Source organism: Leopardus geoffroyi, chromosome B4 (assembly GCF_018350155.1).
Source record: "Leopardus geoffroyi isolate Oge1 chromosome B4, O.geoffroyi_Oge1_pat1.0, whole genome shotgun sequence".
In the NCBI taxonomy this organism is placed as follows: domain Eukaryota; kingdom Metazoa; phylum Chordata; class Mammalia; order Carnivora; family Felidae; genus Leopardus; species Leopardus geoffroyi.
In genome coordinates, this window is record NC_059341.1 from 127,455,104 (window position 1) to 127,470,957 (window position 15,854).

The 15,854-nt window shown below is 47.5% G+C and overlaps 1 protein-coding gene and 1 non-coding gene across 3 annotated transcripts in view; one reads left to right on the plus strand and one right to left on the minus strand.

The window, feature by feature from the left end:
• Positions 1–15,854, plus strand: part of BTBD11 (BTB domain containing 11) — a 317,388-nt gene that overhangs the window by 13,591 nt on the left and 287,943 nt on the right. The gene's annotated exons all lie outside the window — the stretch shown is intronic.
• On the minus strand, positions 11,357–11,462 carry LOC123592282. The gene has a single exon (XR_006709680.1). It is a non-coding gene; the product is annotated as a U6 spliceosomal RNA (small nuclear RNA).

Below are 15,854 nucleotides of genomic sequence, written 5' to 3' on the forward strand. Positions count from 1 at the left end.
AATACCATCCTCTTAAGGGTTTAAAAACAGAAGAGGGGATGAAGCCCACTGTAGAACAAGCTGTGTGGTCTCAGGCAAGTGATTTAACCTCTCTGGACTTTTTTCCTTTTAATTTTTTTTTTAATGTTTATTTATTTTTGAGACAGAGGGAGACACAGCATGAACAGGGGAGGGTCAGAGAGAGAGGGAGACAAAGAATCCAAAGCAGGCTCCAGGCTCTGAGCTGTTAGCACGGAGCCTGATGCAGGGCTCGAACTCACAGACTGTGAGATCATGACCTGAGCCGAGTTGGAGGCTCAACCGACTGAGCCACCCAGGTGCCCCTGGGCTTTTTTTTTTTTTAATTATTTATTTTGAGAGAGAGCAAGCTGGGGTGGGGCAGAGAGAGAGAGAAGGAGAGAGAGAGAGAATCCCAAGCAGGCTCTGTATTTATTGTCAGTGTGGAGCCCAACACAGGGCTCGAACCCAAGAACAATGAGATCATGACCTGGGCTTGAAACCAAGGGTCAGATGGACGTTTAACCTACTGAACCACCCAGGAGCCCCTGGACTTGTTTTCTTGTCTAAAAAATCCCAAGAGTTTCAAGGCTCAAAGGATCATCAGTTGTGATAGCGATCTGTAAACTACAAAATAATCATTTGTCCATTCATTCATTCATTCATTTGACAGATATTTGTTGAGGGCCTGCTGGGTAGGAGGCATGGTTCTGAGCACTTAGCATATATCAGTTCACAGACAAAGACCTTCATAGACCATGAATTCTAGTTGGGGGAGACCTTAAACAATAATCGTAAGTAAGCAAATATAGGATGTTAGAAAGCAATAACTGCATAGAAAAGGTAAATCAGAGTGAGGGGGATTGGGAGGGCTAGGATGGTGAGTTGTAATTATAAATAGTGTGGTTAGGGTGGTCCCACTGAGAAGGTGACATTGGTGCAGACAGGTGAAGGAGGTGAGAACTTTGTGTGAGTATCGGGGCGCCTGGGTGGCCTAGTTGGTTAAGCATCTGACTTCATCAGGTCATGATCTCACGGTTCGTAAGTTTGAGCCCCACATCTGGCTCTCCTCTCAGCACAGAGCCAGCTTCAGATCCTCTGTCTCCCTCTTTTTCTGCCCCTCCCCAGCTTGTGTGCACTCTCTCTCTTTGTTAAAAATAAACAACAAAAAAATTAAAAAAATTAAAAAATGGTAATGCAAATACTAAAAAAACAAAAAAACAAAACAAAACAAAAAAAAACTGTGTGAGTACCTGAGGAAGGAATGCTGTTGGCAGGGGAACAGCCAGTACAAAGGCCCTGAGGCAAGAGTAGCAAAGAAGCCCTTGTGGCAGAGAAGTGTAGGTGAGCCAAGAGGAATAAGAAGTGAAAGCAGAAAATTATAGAAAGCCAGGTTGGGCAGGTCCTCATAGGCTATTGTAGGCTTTGGCTTTTACTTTTAGTGAACAGGAAGCCATTACAGGATTTTCAGTAAGGATTTGTAGGTCTGACTTATGATTTAAAAGGATCACTTTGGTTGCTGGTTGAAAAACAGGCTGTAGAAGAGGAAGAGTGAAATGAAGACCACCGGATAGAGGTTCTTAAAATAACCCAGGCAGGAGATGGTGGTGCACTAGACCAGGGTGTTAGTAGTGGAGGTGGCTAAGAAGTGGTTGGATTGGGGTCATAACGAAAAGGAAGAGTCCTGGGGCGCCTGGGTGGCTCAGTCGGTCAGGCGTCCGACTTCGGCTCAGGTCATGATCTCACAGCTCGTGAGTTCAAGCCCCGTATCGGGCTCTGTGCTGACAGCTCAGAGCCTGGAGCCTGCTTCTCATCCTGCGTCTCCCTCTCTCTCTGCCCCTCCCCCGCTTGTGCTCTGTCTCTCTCTGTCTCTCAAAAGTGAATAAATGTTAAAAAAAAATTAAAAAAAAAAAAAAGGAAGAGTCACAAAGACGTTGACACACTGGCGGCGGGGGGGGGGGGGGCAGGGGTGGAGGGTGCGGTCAGGAAAGGAGAGGAGTCAAGGATGACTGCAGGGTTTTTGGTCTGAACAACTGGAAGGATGGAATTGCATAAACTGAGCTGGGGAAGACTGGGGAATGAACAAGTTTGCAGATGGCAGAGAGATTGGGAGTCCAGTTTGGAACATGCGAAGCTTAAGGAGGCTTTGAGATCCTTAGGTAGAAATGTCAGCTAGGTGGTTGGATAATCATGGCTGCATTCAGAAAAGACTTTGGTTTGCAGGTATAAACTTAGGAGTCAGAAGCATATAGATGGTTTCTAAAGCCATGAGACATGACAAAGTCCCCTAGGGAATGAGTGTAGAAGAGATAGGTGGGCCAAGGGCTGGGCCTTTCCGTGGGCCAGGCCGAGGAGGAGCCAGCAAAGGACGCTGAGAAGCAGGGGCCAGTAAAAAGAACAGAAATGTCCTCATAGTCAATGGAAGAAAGCATCTAGGAGGAGGAAGGGCTCATCTGTGCCTTGTGGCCTGCGAGGTAGTCACCACCATCATGTCCTGAGCTGTAGGGGTATTTTCGCCTGCCACCCCAGGGACCACTTTGGGCCCGAAGAAAACAAGCAGGATCAAGGTGCCTGGTGGGGACCACACTAACCGTAATGAACCAGGAAGATGTTTGGTATGTTTTCTCAAAGGGATGGAGGCAAAATGGTCTCAGTGTGTCATCTATAAACTGAGGGGATTAGACCAAATCACTGACTTCAGACTGGACTCTCATGGTCTGAAAGTTCTATAAAGGGCATTCAAGTGGGGAGGCTTCCCGTCCCACCCTGCACACTCACTTCACCAGAGCTGCTACCCTTCCATCTGTTTTAGTATATTTGACTTTTGCGTAAGATGCATTTGAGAAAGGGATTCTGTTTGTTGCCAAATAGAGTCTGCAAAGCACTGGTCTGGAAGATTAGCAAGTCCTTCCTGCTCTGACATCCTAGGAGGCTCAGCTACTCAGGGAGCAGGGATGCTACCATGTGCCTGTTTCTGTGCTTTGTTTGGCTTTGGCTGTGGAGATCAGGAGGGTGTGTCCCCCTGGGGCTGGGAGAAGCACTGAGCCAAGAGGAATAGGGAAGGGCTGAGCCAAGAGGAATAGGGAAGGAGAGTTAGGTAGGTGCTGTGCTTGGAACCTTGTAGAGCTCCAGGATCCCAAGGGGATGGAAGAAAGAAGAAGAACCGTTATTGGCAACAAACAGAACTGGTGGGATGCAGGGTCCAATTAGATGCTTCCAAGTCTAAAATGTCTCCTCTCTCCCCCTCCTCCTTATTGTTTGCAATTCTGCTTTTCTCCTGATGCGAAGCTCTTCTTTTTATCCCCCCTTCACTGTTGCATCCTCACCTCCTGGGTGCCATTTTTGATACAAGGGAGCAAAGGTGGAACTCATCAAAGTCATCTCTGAACCAAAAATAACCCTGTCCAGCCAGACACGTCCCGACCTTCCAGGTCAAAGTGCTTGCTTTCATTTGTCAGTGCTGCCACATTCACCTATGGCTCTCAGAGGTCTGAGGTTTAAAGCTGGCTTGCCTCTGTATTAAATATGTATATTTTTTTCCTAATAAGTTCCGGGAGTAAATCAGTTTTACATCAACCAAAGGATCAGTCCTGATTTCCTAAACCCCAGTGTAGAAGATGGGGGCTTTGGGATGTTATGGCTTAAGTTGTTTGCTCATTAAAATGTCTAATCTGGCTGATGTTCTGGGGAGGAGTCTGTATGGTGTATCTTGCTATGTAGCCAAATGTCTGAGATCAGACAGCCTGGGTTCACAACGTGGCGTCATCCCTTATTGGCTGGTGGCCTTGGGTGAGTTCTTCTCTCCCGGCCTTAGTTACCGCCCCCCACCCCCTACCCAGCGCATAGGAATGTTTTGGGGCTGGGACGAAATGCCATGATACTTATGAGTACTTAGTGTGGGGCAGTGAGCGCTTGACACATGACAGCTATTATTGCTGAAATTCTCAGTCCCTAGTCCCCTGAAACCTCTACTGTACCACCCATCAGGTTATACTGTGAACAGTCCCCTTACCTGTCCATCTTTATAGGCCAGGCGATTTCCTGTTCATCTCTGAGTCTCTAGTGGGCACATAGTTGGCACTTACACAGATTTGTTCAATGAATGAATGAGACCATGGAACACAAGCTCCATGCGAGCAGGGTATTTGTATATTTCACTCCCCACCATCACCCCGAGACTTAGAGCGGTGTCCACACATAGTGGGCACTGAGTAAATATTTTGTAGTCTGTGAAATGAGCCATGGATCAATGAAACTTCACTAACAGGCAAACCAAGAGCCTGGAGCTAACCACTGGCCAACGGGCTGGGAGTCTTCCCCTGTATTTCTAAATTCCCAGCCCTGAAAAACTCTCCTTTTCAAAGCTTGCCTCTCTCTTTGAAGAAGAGAAAAAGAATGGTTCCTCATTATTCCTTTATACCCACTTTCCTCCTGTGAGATGGCACCTTGCTCTCATTCAAAGCTGAAACCGGTATCTGCATATAGATAGACTCTTGGATCTTCGAACTGGAAGAAGCCACACAAGGCTCCTGGTATAGCCCTGCTGCCTTCAGATGGGTGTCTGATGGAGTTTGCAAACCAGACATCTGAGAGCCAGGGGGATTAAGAGATGTGCGTGGGGCCGCACCACCGTTGGCAGATGAGCGGGTCAGAGAAAGTGGAAGGTCCTCACTTCACGGCTGGACCTGGGCCTTAGCTCCCTGAATCCCAGCTTGGCGTCCACGCTGCCATGCTGCCCCAGGGAAAAAAGAAACAAGGCTTTGTTTCCTTTCCTCAACTGTGATTCAACCCTTTGTCCTGTTGATTGAGGTCCGCCATGAGTCGGAATTTGTGTAGAGCACTCTCCAGACATTCTCTCAGCTCAGTCCCTCCAGCCCCACCGATGAGGTCCGGTATCTTTAGTGTGCCCCGCACAGCCTGGGGAACTGAGTCAGAGAGGCTGAAGAGACCCACTGAGGGCCGTGCTGTCAGGGTGCAGGAGCTGGGAGTCCCGCCCTGGCCACCTGGTGGGCCATTGGCAGGCTGTCCTGTGACCCATGCTGGCCGTTGGCAACAAGGGTGCAGTGTGACCCGTGAGAACTCCTTAAATGTTCTAATAACACTAAGACTGTGTCTAGACCATGATAAGACAGCTGGTCAGTTCCACAGCGGAAAAAAAAAAAAAAAAATCAGCGATTAGACAAATAATCAATTTAATCAGATTGGCAATGTGGAATTGTAAAGAGAAAGCAACCGTGTATCTTTTCCCACCCCCAGTACCCCCCACCATGACTCCGTGTTTGTGGTTTCGTTGGTCTCTCTCCATCTCTCTTTGTCCTTCATTTGAGAAGTAGTTCAGCGTCTACTAAACACTAGGCACCGTTATAGGAGGAAAAGCACACGTCGCTACCAGTATATAGTCCAGTTTTGTGATTACAAAGACCAGGATCACTTTTTTCCCTGGAACAGTGTGACACTTATTGATTCAAATGCTTAAGCTGAGCCAGTTTAACCTGATGCTCCTATTGACTAACTCAGGTCTGTGTCATCTTCCCCCTTCCTCAGGGAGCAAACTCATCTGCCAATTGAGTAGCCTTGAAGCAAGGGGCCCCTGGAAGAGAAATGTTTGCTGTTTTTCAGGTTGCACTAACTGTAATTGTGAACCCCACAGTGCTTGTTATTATTAATTCTTTAGGCCTCCACAGTTTACAAAATTCCATCAATTATTTCTATCAGTATTCCTGACAGCCCTGCGTATTAGCATGGGTGGTAGGCATTAGTGGCCTCATTCTGAGGGTGCCAGAGGTGACCTGTCTTGCTCAAGGTCGCTAAGTAAGTGGCAGCATGGGGCAGCTGTTTGAATCCTAGTCCGGTGCTCTTTCTGTGCGTCCCAAGTCGGCCCTTTGTGCATTGTGGGTGCTCAAGAGTTTTTTTTTTTTAATTTTTTTTTTTAATGTTTATTTATTTTTGAGACAGAGAGAGACAGAGCATGAACGGGGGAGGGTCAGAGAGAGGGGGAGACACAGAATCTGAAGCAGGCTCCAGGCCCTGAGCTGTCAGCATAGAGCCCGACTCACGGACCATGAGATCATGACCTGAGCCGAAGTCGGACGCTTAACCGACTGAGCCACCCAGGCGCCCCTGTGGGTGCTCAAGAGTTTTGAGAAACTGGATTGAATATCCCAAGGCAGGGAGGAAGAGTACACAGGGGTCCCATCTGAAGACTAACCAGGATGTGGAGGTTACCCCAGCTTTTGGCCCTCCTAACCTTTGGAGGTATGGGGTTACTGTGCCCCTCCCCTGCAGCCTGTCAGGTCAAGGTTCAATGGAGCCTTGAATCTGACCTTGGCCCCTACCTTTACATCTTCAGCCATTGCAGGAGGCTTCTCATGGGCTTCAGATGCTGCTGCTTGAAGGTCACAAAGTCCATGGGATGTCCACGCAGAAAGGAGGAGGGTTCCTGCTGTGCTCTGCAGGACACAGCCCCTTAGCCAGCTTCCCACGGGCCCAGAAAGAATGGGCTATGAGAGCCTCTCCACTTGTGGACTTTCTAGAGGAATCTATGGCCCAGCCTGAGCAAACTCTTTCTGAAAGAAAGCACAAGTTCAGAGGCTCACGAAGGCTGGTGTGCCTTAGCTCAGCTGTATAATCCATCCTGTTCTTGTATACAAGAAGTTGCTCCGTGTTGCACTGGGCACTTGAAAAGAGGGGGCGTACCCAGTGGGAGACACGCTCCCGGACAGGTTTCTTGCCTTTGTTTTCAGTTTGCCAAAAGTTTTCCATTGCAAAGGCTTGTCACAACTAGAAATCCTTACGTATTCTGTGCACAGGGTCTCTGTTATGGATCTTAATCATTCATCATGTTTTCCTTAAAGTAAAATGAGTTTTCTGTGAAAGGAGAAGTAGGAGGTTATTGATAGTACATCATATATCAAGGAAAGCTTCAGTTTGTTTCCATTTGGAAGAAGTGAGGGCAAGTGTTTATTAACTTCAGCAGTACCAGGAAAACAGGCAGCCATTGTGTGTGTGCGTGTGTGTGTGCACGCATGTGTGTGTGTGCATGTGTGTGTGTATGCCGGCCTACATTAGTCCAGCAGACTTGTCAGAAATCGGGCATTTGCCAAGGCTTCTGATCTTAGTTGAGTTTTGATAGCTAAAATTGGCAGACTGTCACGTAGGTAGTTTTAACATCTTCCTTATTCCAGCCTCCCTGCCTTTGGAGGCAACGTCCCACATCATGCCCAGACATACCCCATCAAATTTATATTATGGCTGGAAAAAAAATTGTAATGATTTTGCTTTTGGAATTGTTTTGCCACACGTACATCTCATTTTTCGGTGGGCTCTGATTTCTCTGCTGTCATCATGTATCCTCAGGAATTCTTGCAAAATGAGAAAAATCTAACCAGCCCTTCCCGTCCCCCCCACCTCCCCGAATGTAATGAAATTGTAATAAATGTTGACGTCAGCAGTTCATGATGTTGACTTCATGTTACAGGTTTTAGCCGCTTAATTACACAGCTATTCATTATGGCTTTGCGGTTTTCTTTTCATGTTTTGGAGCTGACAATTTTCACTTTTAAGGCTTTGGGTATTTTTGTAGGCCCAAGAAGAGGCCCAGGAACTGAGTTGCCTAGTGGGAAAAAATGATCCCGTGCTGGTGACATTAAGAAACCGAGTTGAGATCAGCCTCAGGCCACTCTGAGAATTGTGCTGCGCATCTCACATGTATGCACACTCACTCACACCCAGTCTCACATACACACTCACATTCATACTATGATGCAGTTGTTGCGATAGTTAGAATCTAGCACAAAACCGAAGAGTGATCCCTCTCCGGCTTCTCCCTGCTCGCTGCTGATGGTGCCTTGCGTCATCTACAAATCCGGACAGGACAGGCAATTTGGTCCATGGGTGTTTGGGCTTAGAGGTGTGGCCCTGCGGTGTGTTTCCTTCCTTGTACAATTCAACGGTCCCTTTTCCTACAGCTCCGCAGGCACTGACACAGCCCTTGGTGGGGGCTGATTAAGCGGCCAACCTTCCCATTTTAGAAGAACAATGAGCACCAGACAGAAAAAACACTCCTGGGAGGCTCACCAGAGACTTCCCAGGATGGAGCCCTTCCCTAGCTCAGTCACTATAACGGTCTGCACGTTCCCAAGTGTGTCTTCAAAGACTTGCCCAGGGTTGTTTTCTTTCTTTCTTTTTTTTTTTTTTTAATCATGAATTTGGTGAGGAGAAGAAGGGCAGTGCTGGGGGCTGGAAAGACAACCATGAATTTGACGCACTTGATGCCCCTGGGAAGCTCGTGCGATTACTCAGGTGCAGGATGATATGAGCTGCAGTGGAGGCTGGAGACAGCCGGCCACAGCGGGGTCAGGGAGGCAGACTCCCAAGCCACCGGCAGCTGGGAACTCTGTGAGCAGAGGAGCCGAGGATGCTGTTAGCACACGCCCGAGCTCGGCCCCTGCATAACTGGGCCACGCTGAGCCAAAGGCGTGATGGGGATTGAGTCACTGGGGCCCTGCCACTGAAAGCCACCTGTAACCACTTTCATTCATAGCTCTGTTTGGAAGGTGTTTCTAAAGCACTTACCTCTGGCCGGTCTTGTGCTGGGAGCTGAGGATCCCTCAGTGAATGGGAACAGCATTACCCTCATCTGTAAGATGAGGAAGGGAGTTGGGTTGTTGGTGGATTTCAGACTTGGTAGCAACCCTCAGGTTTGGAATGCAGCCTTTCTGGGAACCTAAATATAGGAAACACAAAAAAGCAGATCTGTTTTTGTTTGATCACTATCCCCTTTGTGAATAGTGGACCCTACTCCCATATGGAACCCAGTTTGAACACCAATGGGTGAGATTATCCCCGAGGAACCTTCCAGGAGCCCACGCTATTCTAGAATTCTGGGGTTTCTTGATGACAGGTGAGTTCCCTTCCATTCCCAGTCATCATGATCCTGTGTCTGGAATCCCGAACTATCCATCGGCTGAAGCTATCATCCTTCTTTGCCTATGGATGCCAGATTCATGTTCTGTTTTCCTTTGGGGGATGGGAGGAGTCTAAGTGCTGAAGCTTCCATCTGAGAAGCCTGCTTGCAGGAGAGGGGAGGAGGGATGACACGTGGTCAGTTGCTCTGTCTCTCTCACCATTCAGAGTGGCTCTCAGCTACAAGGATTGTGGTTGTACCGTTGCCACCATCATTCTACCTGCCACATGGGCCAGAGCCACTGACCCCCATCTCCAACCAGAGTGTCTCAGGACCATACAGACCACAGTCAGCCTCCTTACTAGAGCCTCACCTTAGTCTTTCTCTTCCTGTTCAGTCCATCCCTCCTGGCACCCCAGCCGTGCTCTGAGTACTATTTCCCTATTGGCTACAGAGTCAAGTGCAAGCTTCTCATCCTGGTACATCCTAATACCGGCCTCAGTGGAACCTCTGTAGCTTCCCAGGCTACTCCCATCTTCCCCCAAACACTTTCATTCCTAATTCCAAGCTTCTGCTCGAGCAATCTGTCCACCTGGAATGGCTCATTTCTTCCCCTCTTCTCAGCTGCATGGCTGCAAGTCAAGCCCTACATCCTTCCTGGGGCTGTCCCAGAACAAGCTGATTTTCCCTTCTTTGAAATCCCTCAGCACTTGCCTTTGCTGTCTGAAATGCTTCATATGTGGATCACATGGGTCCTTTTGTTGGAAATCTTTTGCTGTGGCTTTGACCTGCATCTCCCATTACCCACAAGCTCTTCGAGGGCAGAGTCTGGACCTTTCAATTCTTTTGCCCCTTTCCCTGCCCTGTGCTCAGTGAAGATATTACTTGATCAAAGCTTCCAGAATTAGAGCACAAACCTATGTAGTATCCAGCTAGAGCATTCCAATTGCTAAAGAATTGAAGGTGCCTTTCTTGACCAATAAGCTTGATTTTAATTGGCCAATCTGATGTCAGATTGTGTTTGGTAGCTAGTATCAGAGACCACACTAACTGGCTTTAAACAAGGCAAGGAGTTGTTTTTCCTCTCTTATAAGAGCCCAAGGCAGGTTGGCAGTTCAAGGTCAGGTAGGTGATTCTACGGCATCTCAGGTTCCTTTGTCTTTCTACCCTGTCATCTTTAGCACATGGTTTGCATTCTCAAGGTACCTCATGACCCCAAGATGGCTGCTACAGCTCCAGTCATCATTTCTGCATTTTAAGCATGATAAAGAATGAGGAAGGGTGGAGAAAAGCCCTTCTTTTAAGGAGCCTCACTATTGGCCCCATCTATTAATTCTGCTTACATCTCTTTAACCAACGCTTGGCCCCTCTGCAGCCACCATTTCTCCAAGGGAGGCTGAGAAATTCAGTTCTTTAGCTGGACATATTTTTCCCACCATGACTCCCCAATCAGAGTGCTCTTGCTATGGAAGAGGACAGGAAGGGATATCGATTGGGTTGGCAGCCAGCAGTGCCCGTTGTAGCTGGTGAATGGCACCTGTTGTTCTTCAGGCTGAAGAACTGCCTGTCAAAAAAGGCAACAGATATTTCCAGTTCATGCTTGCAACTTTTTGCCAGTGAATCCCAGGACTTCAGAGGTTGGGTTTCTCTGAGATCTCATCCTCAGACGAGTATTTCTTGAATGATTCACCCTGAGCCCCCAAAACCACTGGATGCAATTGGCCTCATAAAGGGGTGATGGCTGACACTCTTGTCGTGGCCAGCTCATCCTTTAGCACTGAGGAATGGTCCTGGGTCACTTTAAAGATTTGCTAAAGCGAACATGGAGACAGGCCATGCCTTCTGTGTTTAAGTCATTGTCCCTGTACTTGATAATGAACATAATCTTGATTCCACACAATTTTGAGCTTCAATACAGGTTTAATATTTCTGTATGTTTTAATTGAACAACCTGATTATATTAATAAAAGTAAATTCTGATTTTCAAAAATGACTGATTTGCTTTTAAAATCACTCTAGTACATAAAAGGTCTCTAAAAGAAATTGCAGTTGCTCTAGAAAGCACTCGTGATTTTATGGTCAGCCCTTGTTTATTTCCAATGGAAGACAGTGGTCTTCCAGCCTGGACATTTTTCCTGGCTCGCCAGAAGCTTCAGCCGGATACCTCTCTTGCTTTTACTGGCCCTCAGGAGGTTCTCTCTGTCTGGAAGGGGAGTCCCTTTTTACTTGCCTCTGTTTGCAGGATATTTAGTGTTTGGGGATGAGTGTGAAGTATCTTGTCGGTGAATCACCATGGACTGTCTCAGGGTTGAAAAGATGGGCAACGTCAAGTGTGAAGGGGAACAGAGGGACCCTTTATAAATAAGTGGACACTTCAGTGGGCCTGAAAAATACATCTTTAAGGCCCAACACCAAGAAGCTGCTCCATTCTCTGATTTTATGTTATTTTACTTAAAAAAGTATGGAAGCTTCACGAATTGTGTGTCACCCCTGCACAGGGGCTATGCTAATCTTCTCTGTATCCTTCTAATTTTAGTATGTGTGCTGCCTAAGCGAGCCCCGTTTCTCTGATTTTAGAACTCTCCATGAAGGTAGACTTCTGTGAGAAATGATTTTTTCTGTGGAGAGAAAGGGCTTGGTATTAGTTTCAAGTGATAAAACATCCAACCCAGACTTCACGTAAACATAAAGAGAAGGGAAGTATTGGCCCGTGTAAATGAGAAGTCCAGGAACAGGATTGGCTGCACGAGCTGGTTGATTGAGGACTCCCATCATGACCTCAGACCTCAGCTGCCCCTTGCCCTTTTCAGCTGTAGCTTCCTCTCTGCGTGGGTTTATCTTCAGCTCAGCTTCTCATGTGCCAGCCAGTTGGCTGTCGCTACCCCAGACCTGACTTCCTCCTGTTAAATCAGGAGATGAGAAAGCACTTTCCTTTCCTCATAAACACGTCCTATGCGCTTTGGTTCTGACCAGATGTTGGTGGAACCCACCCCTGACCCAGTTACTAAGGTGAAGGTTTGCCCATGCCAGAATGAGGCTTCTTCCAGAAGCAGGGTGGTCCCAGAAAGCTGGAAACCATGCAGTTGCAACATCCAGAAACTCCAGAGAATGAAGGTGGGATCTAGAATGACAGAGAGGGGAGTTTTTATGGGACTCCTGGGGCTGCAGCAAGAAAGCCATTATTTCAGGCCGAAGCTGATGGATGGTTAATACTGGTCTCAGTCCTCATCAGCAATGTTCATTCATTCCTTTGTTCACCCATTCATCTAGTTCTTTCATTCACAGCACACACATATCTCATGCAGTCCTCATGGGAGTCCCATGACTGTCCTTGGCCTGATTAGACCCAGTGAGGTCATGTGACTTGTCTAAGGTCTCATGGTCTATAAATAGTGGAATCATGACTCACACCTGGGGCTTTTGAGGTGGTTTGTACCTATTCCCACTCAACTGCCCTGCACAGTGGAAGACAAAGGCCTTTGCTCTGGAGCAGGGATTTGACCGGGGTATGACATCGGTAACTCTGAGATCCCTTTTGGGTCTGAGTTTATGATTTTGGGAGAGGTGGAAGGTCTAGAGTTAGGTGGGAGCAAGACAGAGAGGATTTTGGAGAAGCACTCCCACTGAGGAAAGCTAGGAGGTACATGAAGGGGCATCCCAGACCCGAGAATGGCCTTTGTGACGGTCCTATGAAGGTATCCTATAGCCAGATCTCAGTTACAGGAAATATCACAGAACAGAAAGTCCTTCAAACTGAGACTGCTCCTAAATTTCAGACAATACAAAGTAAATGCAATTTTTACTAAAGACGAAGATGCTGGCTTGCCAGACTCTATCCCCGGGTGCCTGAGAGTAAATAGCCAAGGCCACAGGATCACACCCCCATTCTGGTCCTGCAGGGAATGAAGAAAAATACATCAGGGCTCCCTGGCACCAGACACAAAACTGGAGTATTTTTGTGCGATGTTTTTACAGTGACTGTCATAACCGGCAATATTCCTAAAACTTACTGGGGATAATCGTAGTTTTATTTCATCCCTGTAAAAGTCTTTTGTTTAGAGTAGCATGTAATATTCTATAAATTTCCATGTAAACTCTACCCTTCCGCTTTTCACATGGGGTAGGTAGTACCTTCAGCTGATGACTCAGGACATTTTGGCTTTATTTACTAAAGTAGTCCTTCTAAATTGGGGGAAATTAAATTCAATCTGAGCCAGTTCAACCCTGCAGAATTTTATTGAGCTGTGAGCCTCGCGCTGTTCTAGATTAGGGGATGTAAAACTAAATAAAATAGAGTTCCTGTCTTCAAGGGTGTTTCAATTAACTAGTGCTCAAGCCAAACTACCCCAACACTTAGTGGCTTAAAGCAACCCATTGATTTTGCTCTCAGCTTTGTGCGTAGGGATCTGGAAAGGGCTCGGTCAGGCAGTTCATCTCCGATGCACACGTCTGGCTTGCACATCCCTGGGGTTGCCAAGAGGTGGGCTAGAGGAGTCACTCCCAAGATGGCTTCCTTACACACACGGTTTGGTGCCTTGATGCTTTTCCACCCACCTCCACACAGCATCTTGTCTTCTGGGGCCTCTCCACATGGCTTGGACTAAACATAGCATGGAGGTCTTAGGGTAATTGCCCTTCTGCCATGGTGGCTGGCTTCCAAGAGGTAGAAGGTAGAAGCTTCCGGTTCAGTTAACGGCTACATCCCAAACTGGTGCGGAGTCACTTTCACAGTTGGCCAAAAGGCACAGCACACAGCCCGCTTCCAAGGGATGGGGAGGAGCCCCACATCCAGGTGGGGGAGTGGCAAGGTCACGTTGCAGAGGAGCACGTGCCACGGGACAGATGACTGCAGCCATTTTGGTAAAATGCAATCCGCCACAAGGACAGCAAAACGTGCGATTTAACAAATTATAATGCGGGAACATAACCCCAACCGTAACGGCACCAGCGAGTCAAAAGAGAGGAAGGGGTAATGGGCTCTCTAGCGGGGTGGGAAGCAGGGGGAAATGGTCAGAGACATCCTCTGCGGGAAAGAGGCAACTGAGTTGGGCTGTGAAAGATGAATGGTTTGTGCATTTCAGAGAGAGGGAATAGTATATGTGTGAAGACGTGTGGTGGGGTCCTTGAAGGGCTTACCTAGAAATACCCCCCGCCCCTGCACTTCATTACTTGTATTTAATTTTAGTTGGGTTTTTATGTTGTGTGTGTACGTGTGTGTGTGTATATCCATGCCCATATATATTTATTATTTTTCTTTTATTTTTTCAACGTTTTTTTTTTTTTTTGGGACAGAGAGAGACAGAGCATGAACGGGGGAGGGGCAGAGAGAGAGGGAGACACAGAATCGGAAACAGGCTCCAGGCTCTGAGCCATCAGCCCAGAGCCTGACGCGGGGCTCGAACTCCCAGACCGCGAGATCGTGACCTGGCTGAAGTCGGACGCTTAACCGACTGCGCCACCCAGGCGCCCCTATTATTTTTCTTTTAAACAGAGACCTCCATTCAGTCTTTCACTCAGCAGGTATGTTCTGAGCACCTAATGTATGCCAGAGAGTGTTTTAGGCGCTATGGCTGTAGTAGTGAAGGAAACAAAAGCGCTAAACAAGAGGGACTGTTCATGAACTTCAGGTCTGTGATGGAGACCTGCAGTAAACAAATGGATGGTGATTCCAGGTAGAGACTGCAGGGGGTGCTCTTTTAGAGGGGGCAGCTGGGAGGCCTCTGGGGGTGGGGACCCTCAAGCAGAAGTGAGGGGTTTGGGCCGAGAGTACCAGGCGGAGGGAGCAGCCAGGGTGTGAACCGCTTTGGTATTTGCCCTCTACCTTGCAGTGTGGCTCTCTCTGTGAGCCTGCCTTGCTGCCCTGTGAGCTTTCTGAGGTCACAGGGCTGGAGTGGAGGTAGGACCCCCACCCTGTGCTCTCTGTCTGCTCTGAGCTCAGAGGAGGGCGGCTGCAGGTGCGGGTGGTCAGTGTCCAGGCCTTGGGCTCCAGCGCCATGGTTTCTCAGGATGGTGAGCAGCCTGCTCTGTCCAGTCCCCTACCCCCACCCCCCCGCTGTTCCTGGCACCAGGAGATTTGTTTTCACTTAGGGAGAACCTGGTCTCATCTACCACATCAGTGTTGTTCCCAGGAAGCTGGCCCTTTCCCAAGAAGAAGAATGTGGGGCAGCAATCTCGCTAATAAGGAAGTGTGGCTGGGATTCCAGGGAGGGAGTGATGACTCAGAGTAAGGTGCATAGCGGGTTCCCTGGCCGCTCACCGTCTGCATGCATGCATGCCTTCTTTCATTCATTCCCCAACATGGATGGAGCACGTAGATGGAAAGGTAGAATTTCACAGTCAGATCTACCACTGCTAGCTGTGTAATCTCAGCAGGTTATTTAGCTTCTCTGAGCCTTTGTTTCTTCAACTATAAGATGGAAACATAGGTATGATTTTTCAGAGTCATGAGGATGAATTGAGAAGAAACCCTGGGGTTAAGATTGCCATAGTTAGCAAATAAAAAGGGTGCCAATGGGAGGATGTGGAGAAAGGGGAACCTTCTTGCATTGCTGGTGGGAATGCAAACTGGTGCAGCCACTGTGGAGAACGGTATGGAGGTTCCTCGAAAAACTAAAATTAGAGATACCCTACGACCCAGCAATTGCACTATTAATTATTTACCCAAAGGATACAAAAATACAGATTAGAAAGGGTACATGCACCCCAATGTTTATAGCAGCATTGTCAACAATAGCCAAACTATGGAGAGAGCCTAAACTGTCCATCAACTGATGAATGGGTAGAGAAGATGCGTGTGTATGTATGTATGTGTGTATATGTGTGTGTATACATATATATATATATATATATGTATATATATATATATATATATGTATATATATATATATAAAACGTGTGTGTGTGTGTATAATGGAATATTACCCAGCCATCAAAAAGAATGAAATCTTGCCAT